At 46.0% G+C, this 12363-nt stretch overlaps 1 protein-coding gene across 4 annotated transcripts in view; it reads right to left on the bottom strand.

Moving 5' to 3' along the window:
* Positions 1-11765, bottom strand: part of WNT5A (Wnt family member 5A) — a 34263-nt gene extending 22498 nt beyond the window's left edge. Inside the window, exons 1-5 of one of the 4 annotated variants that reach the window (XM_072785837.1) lie at positions 11697-11765; positions 10528-10715; positions 10139-10224; positions 9889-9990; positions 7133-7325 (exon numbers count right to left, since the gene is read on the bottom strand). The gene's annotated coding sequence lies outside the window, so the exon portion shown is untranslated. The remainder of the gene's footprint in view (positions 1-7132; positions 7326-9888; positions 9991-10138; positions 10225-10527; positions 10716-11696) is intronic. The other 3 variants (XM_072785838.1, XM_072785840.1, XM_072785839.1) reach the window with 3 other exon arrangements.
* Between the last annotated feature and the right edge of the window lie 598 nt (positions 11766-12363).

Raw genomic sequence — 12363 nt, 5'->3', positions numbered from 1 at the left:
CTATGACAAACTCCGCAGGATTTTAAAGCCGTACCACGGCTGGGGTGCAGGGGGGGTGGAGTAGGCTCCCTGCTCGAGCCCCCTTCTCTGGGCGCCCCATCCCCCAGGCATCTGCTGGAAGGGAGAGGTGCACTCCGCAGCCGCTGCCCGCCCGCCGCCCCGCTGTCTGCGATCGTCCAAAGCCGCAGACCCTCGGGAGGCTGAACCCCAACTTCCCGGTCTGCACCCCTTGGCTTGCCTGTCCCGGGCTGCTCCTACTGGGGGCTGCCGGGGGGGGGGCCGCTGCCCGAGCACCGAACCTCTGGGAGGACCTCCACCCCGTCCTCACCCCTGAGGGAGGGTCCCTAAGCCCGGGGCCGGACAACAGGGGAGACGCGCACACCCTGCACCGCCCCAGGGCAGTAGGTTTGGGTCCTGGGGCGCGATTCAGCCCCTGGCTGCGACCCAGCGCACCCGGACGCGACGTGTGGTGCTGCGCGGTGGATCTAGGCGGGTGCCCCCAGGTGAGAAGCTTGCGAAGTTCCGCAAAACCTCCGCAAAACCCGATTCCAGGCGCTGGAACTTCTAGACACTTGCAGACACCTGTGGTTGTCCCTGCAGGGACGCGGTTGGGGGATGTGTGCCCCCCCAAGTCCTGCAGGACAGGGACGCCACTCCCAAACCATGCCTCAGACTGGAGCACAACTCTTGTTCTCCTTCCTCCCCATCTTCCAGACATGTGAGGTGGAGGGGACACACACACACACACACACACACACACACACACACACACACACACACGGGATTCAATTTCCGCCATCCAGCAGCATGCACTTGACCTTAAGGCGAAAACTCCTCGGCCTGGGTACTTTGGGGGTGGCTGTTTTGTTTTGTTCTTCCAATGGAACCACCCCAGGTCGTGCGGGGTGGGGGAAAGGCTCCCAGAGATCCTGTCCCACCCTTCGCAGCCCCTTCCTGGACCTTACTTGTCTCGGCTGAGGGGACTCCTCCCTGGCCCTGGCCTCCTTTTGCTATGCGCCCCCAAATGGCAGCGTGGGCTTCCCAGGACCAGCAAGAGATAGCTTTCTCCCTCTGGCCTTGCTTTCTGTAGCCAGGGGTGCAGGAAACCTTAAGGAGGGGAGCCCAAGGTCATCAAAGCTGCTCTTGAAACATCTCCCCTTCATCTCAGGAGTCCCATGTCTCCTCACATTCTTTAGGCCTTGACCACTTAATGATGACCTGTGGGCATTTTCCACTTTTCCAATCTAGTCTGAGATCTGCCAGTTGGAGGGGAGGGTCTAAGTGTGCGGGGGTCTGTGCCTGCAGAACCGCCCCTTGGCGGGCCCCTCTGCAGCTCCCTCTCTTGCTTTTTGGCTTTGACCAGCAACTGCCTTCCGAGGTCCACCTGGCCAGAGGAGCGCTTGTGTCTCCTGGGAGGGCAACCCAGCGATGCCCAGGGGCAGCAGTTCAGCCCGCGGGGCTCACACGTGAAGGGCCTGGGAAGTGGCAGGACATGTCTTGTTCAAGAATGGAGCTCTCCAAGGGTGCAGGAGCGGCTCCATGCCTGAGTGTCCCTGAGCCCACAGAGATGATCTTCTTGCTAAAAGAGAAGGGCTGTTAACTTGCTCCCACCCCTATAGTCTGTCCAGAAACACTGGCTACCCAACACACACCTTTTTCTAAAATCTGCCAAACTCGGGATTATCTGGATTTTTGCCTGCTTTTCCCTGGTTGCTGTTGCTTATGTAGACACAGCCTCAAATGTTCTTATTTCCTGCTTTGCTGTCTTTCGTCTAGAGGAAGGTGGTGTTAGGTAGTGGTTGAGGGCAGACTCTGAAGTTCCAGTCCTCCTGGGCTATTTTCTAGCTGTCAGATCTCGGACAAGTCATTTAGCCTCTCAGTGCCTCAAGATCCTCTTAAATACACATATAAACACACACACACACACACACACACACAAACAAGACAGAGAAATATAATGACCTGTGGCAGGGGTGCAGTGAAAAGGAAATGGATGACCTTGAAAATCAGGCACGTGGCAAGAAAGGACAGCGAGGGTCATGGAGTACTCAGCGTGGGTCACTTACCAGGCACTCCATATGCGCTCTTCAAAAAGCAGCTCTGAAAACAGAAGTTTTCAGACTCCTTTAGTGGCAGAACCGGACCTCATGTGACAAGACCGTTTATAGTCTTGATTTATTCCCGTTGCGGTGAATAGTCACACTTTTCATTGAAGAAATATGAACAGCACTGAGTTACTGGGTACTTCTACAGATGTCACCGGAGCCATTTGCAAACTAAATAATTATATGCCCCCATTTCATCATTCCAAAAAGTTCTGAAATCTCTGACTGATCTGGCCCCAAAGACTTCAGATATGGGATTGTGAATTTTATCTGAACAGACTAATAATGGGTGCGCTCGGGTTTCACCCCACACCGATGCAGTAAGCTCCGTAACAGTATCTTTCTCGGCTCGGACACTAGCACTCAGAGCACCGCGTGGCACCTAGTAGGGGCTCCAAGATATTTGTTCAATGACCAGATGAATGCGTGAATGGATGAAAGGATTATTTCCAGAGAAAGATGTCACAGGGAACCAACTAGAAATCCACTCTAAGCCTTCAGTCCAGGGGTGCTTCTCTGGAAAACCAGGCTCCATTGTAAGAGCCAGTACCTCTCAGGGTATTGATGGACCCGGCTAGGAGGTGAGCAGATTGAAAGGAGGGAAACCCATGCGCCCCCCGCCAATTTCACCTAAAGGTTCTTGTTCCGTAGACCCCCAGTCTGTCGAACTCCCCTTGCAGCCCGTGTGCATCTGGGTGTGTGCACTCAGATTGAGTCATCTGCAGACACGCTGGCAAGGCATCACGACGCTCCACTCATTAAAAATGCTTTTGAGTCCGTGGAACAAATAAATCAATATTCTTGGCTGCTCTCCCAACAGGGTTAGTTCACAAAACGGAGCGCAAGATAAGGAATTTATGAACGATCGCATCCCTGTGCCGCCTTTCCCAGTGGGAGAAAGAGGGCCTGGGTTGTCATTCTGGGAAAATCTACCCCCCTTTTATGCCTGGCAAATAATATTTTATGGCCCTGGGTTTATGGTGGTGTTTTAATGATCCACCGTAGAAAGCGGTTTTCTCTCCAGTCACTAGAATTTGTTAAGGAGGGCTGGAGGCCATAAAAGAGGGATGGGCCCCAGGGACAAACAGGCTCCATCTTCTGAAATAAACTAATAAAGCACCCCAAGATGTTTACTCCTTCACCTCAGAGTCAAGACCAGCCAGGCTGCCTGCGAGGGGCCCACAGATGGAGCACTAAACGGGACAAAGGAGCCGGAAGGGGGCCGGGGGCTTCCTCACCACCACATGGCCACAGTCAACGTAGTACATCACATTGTGATGCCCCAGCCACCGGGCTGGTGGGGGGGACAGGGGCTCCCTTCAGGTTCGAGGACGTGTTTGGACACTGGACTGACTCAAGCTCTCCTAGTGCTGTGCTCCCTCACTGAGAGCCCTCTTTATTTTTATCATCAATGATGCTTTTGGGGGGTCTCAATAGATGCTTTTCGTTTGTTCATTTCTTCTTCCTTCTTCTTCTTCTTCTTCTTCTTCTTCTTCTTCTTTCTTCTTTCTTCTTCTTTCTTCTTTTAGTTTTAAGGGACATTAGGGTCAAAAAATCAGATCTGAATACCAGCTCTGCCTCTTGCTGACTGCATGGTCACTTCCCCTTCTGAGCCTCGATTTTCTCACCTGTAAAATGGAATATATTAAGGTGTTCTGACAATTGGGGTAATGTTCCAAAGGCTTTTTGGTCCAGCCTCTGGCCGTGGCAATAGCTGTTGTGATTATTTCAATACTAGGTCCCTGAGTTCCTGGGTTAAATCTGGAGACAAATGAGTTGCCTCAGGAGGGTAGGGGCAGGGGTCCAGGAAAAGAAGAGAACTGTGTCATACGATTATCTGTAGTGTCTGTGTGATACAGCTCATAAGTATGAGGCTGATAAATGCCTGTCATAATAATGAGTAATAGTAATAATCGCTGGTAACATTGTTGGAGCTCTTACTATGTGCCAGATGCCAGCCTGCTTGAACTCTTAATATTCATTGATGTGTTTCGTCCTTACTACTTCATAAGGTAAATCCTATTATTATCTGCATGATACGGAAAAGAGGAAGGGTTCAAAGAGGTCACAATTTCTATAAACTCAAGCTGTTTTTGTGTCCAAACCCCGGGGTATGAACCCTGGTAATCTGACTCTAAGTAACAGAGGCTTAACGACCATACTTTATCTCCCTAGAGATAAGGACAAAACTAGTTTTTAAAAGGTGTCTCCCTAGTTCTCCAAGTGTGCCCACACTTTCCTCCTGAGCCTCTCCATACAAAGCATACTTTAAGTGGAAAGAGTCTTTCCCGAAAGCTTCTGAGTTCACTCCACTAAGCCCCAAACAGGAATACCAGCAGAATCGGCCCCACCAACCAGCCTGGCTGAAGTCCAGTTTGACGGAGCTGTCTTGTTAATCGGCTTCCAATGAAGCTGTGACCTCCCTGCCCTCGCTCCACCACCACCATCAGGAACCACTGTGTCCATACTCAGCAATCCACCTTGCATTCTGACCTCATGTGGGGCGGTGTCCTGTGATTTCCCTGTTCTCTGAAAAGAGTTGGGTCTGGTGCTCCTCCTGAGTTATCCCTGACACCATGGGTCAGGACCTGAGGTCGGTCTCTCACTAGCACAGCTCAGATTGTATCATTCCCCTGCTTAAAGCCATTCAAGGACTCCCTAGATTACCAGATATAGTCGAAACCAGTCCCCACCCACCTGCCAGGCTCATCAGAACACACGCTTTGCCTATGCTGTTCCCTCTGCCTGAAAAGCTGTTCCTTGCATCTGGGTACTTCCCCCCCATTCAGGTCACCACCTCAGTATACATATTAAACTAACATAGGCCCTGCTCCCCTGCTGATGATCCTCTGTATAATTTTCTTTTTTCATCCTGATCTATAAAAGTATCTGATTTCATTTGCATGCATGTTTATTTATTTATTTTCTGTTTTCCCCTCAAGAGAATGTCCACTCCAGGAGAGCAGGGATCCTGTATCGTTCAAACCTATAGCCTCTTGTAACTGGCACAGAGAAAGTGCTCAGAATAAATGAATGAATGAATGGATGGATAGATAGATGAATGAATGATCATGCCTTTAGACATTTAACCACTAAGCGAGAGCTTGAGCCCTGGTAATCTGACTCTAAATAGCAGGGGCTTAACCACCATATTTTATCTACCTATAAAGAAAGGGAAACTATTTTTTTTAACAAGTGTCTCCCTGCTTTCCTAAATGTGCCCACACTTTTTTCTCTGGCCTCTCCCACATAAGGCTTACTTTAAGTGGAAAGAGTCTGATAAGAGAAATAGTTTTCCTCTGAAGAAAGACAGTCTCCTATTCCTCTCCCTCTTGTCATACTGTTTCTTCTGGAAAGTTTTCTCTCAACTGGCATTTTTTTTTCATAAAATACAACTGGAATACTCAATCTTGCTATCCATTCCATGCATGCTCAATATGGGCCACTGGGCATCTAGATACTGGGTTTAGAACACAGAGTAACCATTTCTGGGGGGACACAAGTCCATTTACTAACATGAAAGAAGCTGATTTTCTCACATGAGAGACAGGAAAAAATGCTGGAATTTTCATTTTGTCTTATTTTGCTTATTTATTGTCCACAATTTTCAATATCATGTACCTAAATCTGTGTGTTGGGATTTGGAAATCTGATTTAGTATTCTCATTATTACTCTTGTTCCCAAACAACCCATTATCCAGTCACACTCCTGGGTATAAAATCATGTTTGTAAACTCTTCAACTAAGTTCCTTTCACTGGAAGGGGGGAATCTAAAGAATTGTAATTATTTTTCAAACTCTTCGGACTTGGGCAGGCCATGAAACCGGCTGGCAGACAAATAAAATCTCATTAGACAGCATCTAGATAATGAGCAGATTTGGTTCTAACTAGATTCTAATATAGATCAGATCTATCCTTTCCAGATGAGAAGCAATGAACAGTCTCTCTTTCACGACAACCTGGAAAGCCTACCACCAGGACACATTTGGATGAGTGTGAAAGCAGATTTTGCCCAAAGAAGAAAGTACATACATCCTGGCATTTCAAAACTATGTAAGAATATGAACATCTCAGGACGCCTGGGTGGCTCAGTGGTTGAGATTCTGCCTTTGGCTCAGGGAGTGATCCCCGGATCCTGGGATCGAGTCCCACATAGGGCTCTCCCTCTGCTTCTCCTCTCTGTAGGTCTCTGCCTCTCTCTCTCATGAATAAATAAATAAAATCTTTAAAAAAAAAAGGATATGAACGTTTCTCTCTGTTAAGTTCAGCTGTGTGACACATTCTAATATCAAACCGATGAGGGAGAAAATTTTTAAGGGAGAGAAACGTAATAGCAAAATATCTAAATTAAAAAACAAAACAAAACAGAGTTTCATCATTGTTCAGTTACTTGTCTTCCTGATGCCAAGCTCTGCATGAACCATCTAGGAAGCTGAGGGCATTTTTAACTTTTCAAGACTGTTCTGACTTACAGCACTTTCACATCTGATTGAATTTTAACTGGAGTTACTCTGATATGATTTTTTCTTCTATGCAAATATTCTTGACCTCCTTAAAAGAGACCGCAAATCATTCTAACTAGCAGAATTAAAGCCCAAGTCCTTTTAATTTTGTATACTTTGCCGTTATAATCTTCAGTGTTTAATAAAGTGACACTGTTATGACTTCCCAAATCGGTCTCAATATATCAGTGAATTTCAGATAAAAGCTTCTTTACTGTACTCAATTTAATCCTTAATTCAGTGATCTATAAGTGTCCATAAGGTCAAGTGACAATTCATTGACTTTGAAAAACATGAGAAACACTCTCAGGGCAAAAGATCCCAATGTCACTGAATGTATTTAAAGTAAGTGGTTTTGACTTAAGCAAAGATTTCTACTTAACCCAGAAGAAAAGCAGTCACTCCTTGGAAATACCACAGAATTCAGGGAAGTGAAATGAATAATGGCAAAGGATTAAATTTACCTATTCCAGCCTGTACATATATCTACTGAGTATATACAGGAACACGATGGCTCCACTCACATGTTGTTCGTGGACAATCCTCTTCTTCTCAGCCCAGGAGCGTGATCCTCTCCGTCATGCAGATATGTCATAACAGAGATTAGTGGGGGCATAGGCACCATCCCTCCCTGGTTCTGCATGCTCAATTCAAGGATGTTTGAAAATATCTTTTTGCTAGCTGAAAACGGAATTCAATCCATACTGATAGCAGTATCTATTTCAAAATTCAACAACAGAAAATAAAAGATTATAAATTTAGAGTCAGTTTCTCAGGACTAAATTACAGCTACAGAAAATAAATAGAAGAGCAGCTTACCACATGCCTATGGCATGACCGTTAGGGTGTTCATTCACGCATGCATTCATTCATTCATTCGCTCTGTTGTTTGTTCATTCAACACATATCCGTGGATTTTCTACTGCGGATCATTCATCATTCATTTTGTAAGCATTTATGGCACATCATAATTGATTCATTTCTCAAATTAGTATTGTATGTGCCAGATCATATTGGTTTGTCCAGTGTAGGCAACAGATAATTGTTGAGCACTTTAAGTGCTAGACCTTAATAGGTTCTAGAAAAAAGGCTCAAGTGAATGGGTGAGATGGAAGCCCACAAAATGTGTAAACACATCCTGGATGTTATTGCTACTTGGGTGATGTCATTGGGCCTGTGGCTTCTTAGTGTGTTTGGAACAGGGCTTAAAGGGCTTAAGAACCGAGGTCAACATGAGGAATTCCTCCCTGTGCCAGCTGGCTACCCTAGAAGTCCCGGGGGAGGGGGCATCCAGCAGGAGAGAGCGGTTGATTCTGATCCAGTGGGTCACCATCAGGAGACAAATGCTCTGTAGCCACATCATGGCCAAGGACCCCAAATACTGTCATCGGATAGGAGGCTCGGAGAGCAGAGGCATATTGGCCTCTGTGTGGGAGGGTGGTTTGAAATTGAGTGAATTCGTAACCAAAGTCTCTTTTTCACAATCTTGACCACCCCACAGAAATGGAATCTCTGCCCCCGCCACCCTGCTTCTCTCCTAAAGCACTTGCTCTAGTCTGTGCTGTGCATTTTATAATAATAATAATACCATCAAACTTGACCTGGATAATAGTAATGGCTATTATGATCATTAGTTATGATCTTAATGTCACAGACAGGGAAAGTAAGCTTGGATAGGTGAAACAACTTGCCCCACGATACATAGCCAGGACTGAAACTCAAGCCCTGATTCCTCGGGGCAAAAGCAGAAGGTAGAGCTGGAAAAAGAAGAGGCAAGACAGAGGGAAGAAAGCAGAGGAGAGGGAGGTGGGAAGAATGAGAGGGATGAAGACGGAAATGAGGCAAAATGTGCTGAGTCAATTCTCCCAGAAGAGCAGCGAGAAAGGATTATATCTGCCCTCTGCTCTTTGTCTAGAGGATCAAACACCCATATTCACATCAAAATTGTAATCACTGCATGTTGCCATGGACCCGATGAAGTGGTCACAAGGCCAAAATTAGATTGCTTTTTTTTCCGGAGCAGTCTCACAATGGTGCATTCTTCAGCTTGCTTCCAAATGTCACTGTTCATGATGAAGAGTTTTCACTCAGGCCATTTGATTCCCAGATGGTTCATTTTTTTCTTCCTTTTTTGGCAAACTTTCCCCAATTACCTACTGTGTGCCAGGAATTACGCTAAGCGTTGGAGATGCAGAAATGAATGAGCCATGGTCCCTGCTCTCAGGGGCTCACACTAAAGCGGGATACCCAGGCACCTGCAATAATGATGAGGAGCATAACGCTTACTAGTGCTACACAATAAGGTATGTGGGAGACAGAGCAAGGAGAACAAAGCCGACACAATACCAAAGAGAAGAGACCAAGGATTATGTCCAGAGATAGGGCCCCTAGTCTCGATGCTTAGAGCGTTGGCCTGTCCAGCTTCGATTCCCCCCAGTAAGAACACCTGCTTCTCCTTTAAGGATGCATCGTTACTCTCCTTCCAGGCCAGATGAGTCCACCGTCTAAATCAAGGCATGGGTCTGTGACTCGACCATGGCCCCATGGCCCGTTGGAGAGGAGTCATGTGACACAGATTAGACCAATGAGAGATGGTCTCAGGATTGTGTCTTGGCCACCATGCAGTAGGAGAAGTGACCTTCCCTGGAGGTTGCTGCCCTGGTTGGCCGTAAAGGCAGTTTCTGGGTGAGGGCTCGGGAAGCATCGTGGAAAACGAAGATAACAAAGAAGTAAGCGGAGCCCAGACATGGAGGAAAGACTAAGACATTAGCCTGACCTGGGGAGCCCTTGGATCCAGCCGTGCCTGAAGTCCATATAACCCTCCTCACCTTTCCTTCATGAAATCAGTTTAAGTAGAGTTGTATCACTTGCAATTCAAAAAGTCTTACCAATACAATAATGGTCAGTCGTTTTAGGGAAATTCATGCTTAAGTGAAGAAAGCAAAGTCAGCTTTATGGTTAAAGGACAAAAACCCAGTTCATTCCGTGCTGGGTTTGGACCAGCCCTCCGGAATCTAAAGGGGACTTGCCCTAACACCATCCTCAGGCCCCTTGAGATGGAGCATCTTGTCAGCCCGGAAAAACCCTGAGGAGTCCCCGCTAATGTATGGATGGCTTGGAGTGGGAGGTGAATTGATAGATGGGCCAGGCAGGAATCTCGAGAGCACTTTGAGGATAAGCCAGTGAGGTCTAAGCCAGGAAGAGAGTATGTGAGGGGTTCTCTTGGAGACAGAACACTGCAGCTGAATCATGGATGATGCAGCCTGTGACCTGTACTTACATCTGTAGAACATCTGGCTCTGACATCCTTGGGACAATCAGTGGAAAGTCAGCAACTGTCTTTTAAAGTAGACTCTTGATTCCTCTGGTCTCTCTGATGCTACTTCATTTGGAAACATAAATAAATGAACTGGTTTAAATAAGCTATATCCATTGGGGCTTGATTTGGGGTCTTAAAATCCAAATACATGGGACAGAGAAAGGATTTTAGATTCCCTATGTCCGTTAGGAATACAATTTTAAATACCTACTTTCTCCATGTGGATTCATCAATATATTCCACCAAAAAATGCTTCTTGCAAGCCTCTTGATACCTGGCACCGTTCCACAGGCAGGGCTACAGAGGTGGGCCAAAATTAGATGAAGATCTTGCCTACACATTTCCCTGCACAAGAGCCCATCCTCTTTTATGGCACTGGATTCATTCATTCATTCATTCATTCATCCAGTCAGTTAACAGTTTTTTCTTTGTACCAGCTTATATAAGTACACATATTATATATGACAAAGATAAAGCTCAGATAGCAAGTTGTTCTAGAAAAGAGCTATTCTTTGAGAGTGAAGTGTTTGATAAACAGAGAATATAAAGAATAATGTGCTGAAATCCCACTACACTTCTAAATCTCTCCCTTTTTATTACCTCTGTTCGAACTGGAAAATCTATGATTTGCATCCTCGGTAAATACAGTTGGGGAACCCTGGTTGATAACAACTTCAAAGACTCCGGCATGATGGTGCAATGGTTAGAGCTACGCTGTCCAGTACAGTGGTCACGAGTGACAGTGGCTGTTGAGTGCTTGAAAGGTGGCTAGTCCAAATTAAGACAGGCTGTAAGTGCAAATATAAACTAACTTTCAAAGCTTTAGTACGAAAACAGAAAAAGGTGGTAAATTTCTTATTAATAATCTCTATATGGGGCATCTGGGTGGCTCAGTCGGTTAAGTGTCCCGCTTTTGGTTTGGCTCAGGTCATGATCTCAGGGTGGTGGGATCGAGCCTCAGGTCCGGCTCCATGTTCCATGCGGGGTCTGCTTGATATTCTTTCTCTCCTTCTCCCTCTGCCCCTCCTGCTGTGTGAGCTCGCTTTCTCTCTCTCTGTCTCTGTCTCTCTATGTCTCTCTCTCTCTCAAAAATAAATAAATAAATCCTTTAAAAATAATCTCTATATTGACTGTTGGAATGATGGTATTCTCAAATATTTTGGATTAAAGACATACTATTGAAATTAATTTCTCCAGCTTTTTTCTTCCTTTTTTAAAAAAAATATGGCTATTTGCAAATTTAAAATTACATCCATGGCTCACATTGTTTTCCGTTGGACAGAACTGGGTTAGAACAGGACTCTGGAGTCAGAGCGAAGACTGCAATCTGGCTTCTCTGTTTAATAACCGTGTGGTGCTGGATAACTTCACCTCACTAGACCTCACGGTCCCCCCTCTGTAAAAGGGATTATTGACAGTCCCTACCTTGTGACTATTACGTGAGAAAGGCTATGCACAGTGTTAGCACAATGCCTGGCATGTAGCTCGTTTTCAGTAAATGCCTGTTATTCAGAGCTACTCTTCATGTCACCCCCGGGAAGTCAGGGGGTTGGGCTAGATCGGTAGCAAAATATACGATGGGGATTTGGATAAATCTCTGACGCAGAGTTGTTTCCTTTCAAATTGCCATTTTCCCAAATCTACAGTGCTTGCAAAATGAGGGTATTGTTAATGGCTAGCCACGGCTCTGGTTTGGGCTAATGAAAGACTAGTTCTCATCGCCATTCTTTGTGGGACTAGAGAGTACACGCAGGTACTGTGACACTTACTGTTAATGTAGGTAATTTTTCCTGAGAGCCGACCACGTGTCAGACATCTACAGGTGGTGCTCCCAACAGGAGGGCCAAGAGATTTGCTCAGGGTCCCCCAGCCAAGAACTGGCAGAGATAGGACTCAGCCCAAGTCCTTCCCACCCCAGAAGTCAATCTAGGTATTGACTGGAGCAGAAATATTCTGAGTAGTTTCCCGTGGCTCATGAGATCACAGTGCCTTCCTCAGAGTTCCATGGACTGTTTAGATAGAGGGGAGAATCTGGTTTTCCGCAGGAGTTCCAGATTGTTGCATGAACAAAAGAAAATCAGAGATTTTATAGTAATGAAAGGCTGTGCTTTCGAAAGGTGTCCATTCTTTAGTTAGAAGGCAGCAGAGAACCATCTGCAGTCATGACCCCACTCAATGCAGTCCTTCCCATCCATAGCTCTAAAATGCTACCAGCCAGAAACAAAAAAGTGGTAGAACTTTCTCTCTGGAGAATTTTCCAGGACCTTACAAACATGACCCCATTAATCCACTCAATACCCGGATGAGATAGGTAGCTGCAAGTTATTACTATTCTTGCTTTCAAGATAGAAAACCTGAAGCCAAGAGAGATTAAGCAATTAGTCCAAGGTCAAGTGGTGAGCTAGACCGACCTGGAAATGAAGCAATTATCTTCTG

This window comes from Canis lupus, chromosome 19 (assembly GCF_048164855.1).
Source record: "Canis lupus baileyi chromosome 19, mCanLup2.hap1, whole genome shotgun sequence".
In the NCBI taxonomy this organism is placed as follows: Eukaryota; Metazoa; Chordata; class Mammalia; order Carnivora; family Canidae; genus Canis; species Canis lupus.
Note: the sequence above shows the minus strand (reverse complement) of the source record. Positions and strands in the feature narration are given on the sequence as shown.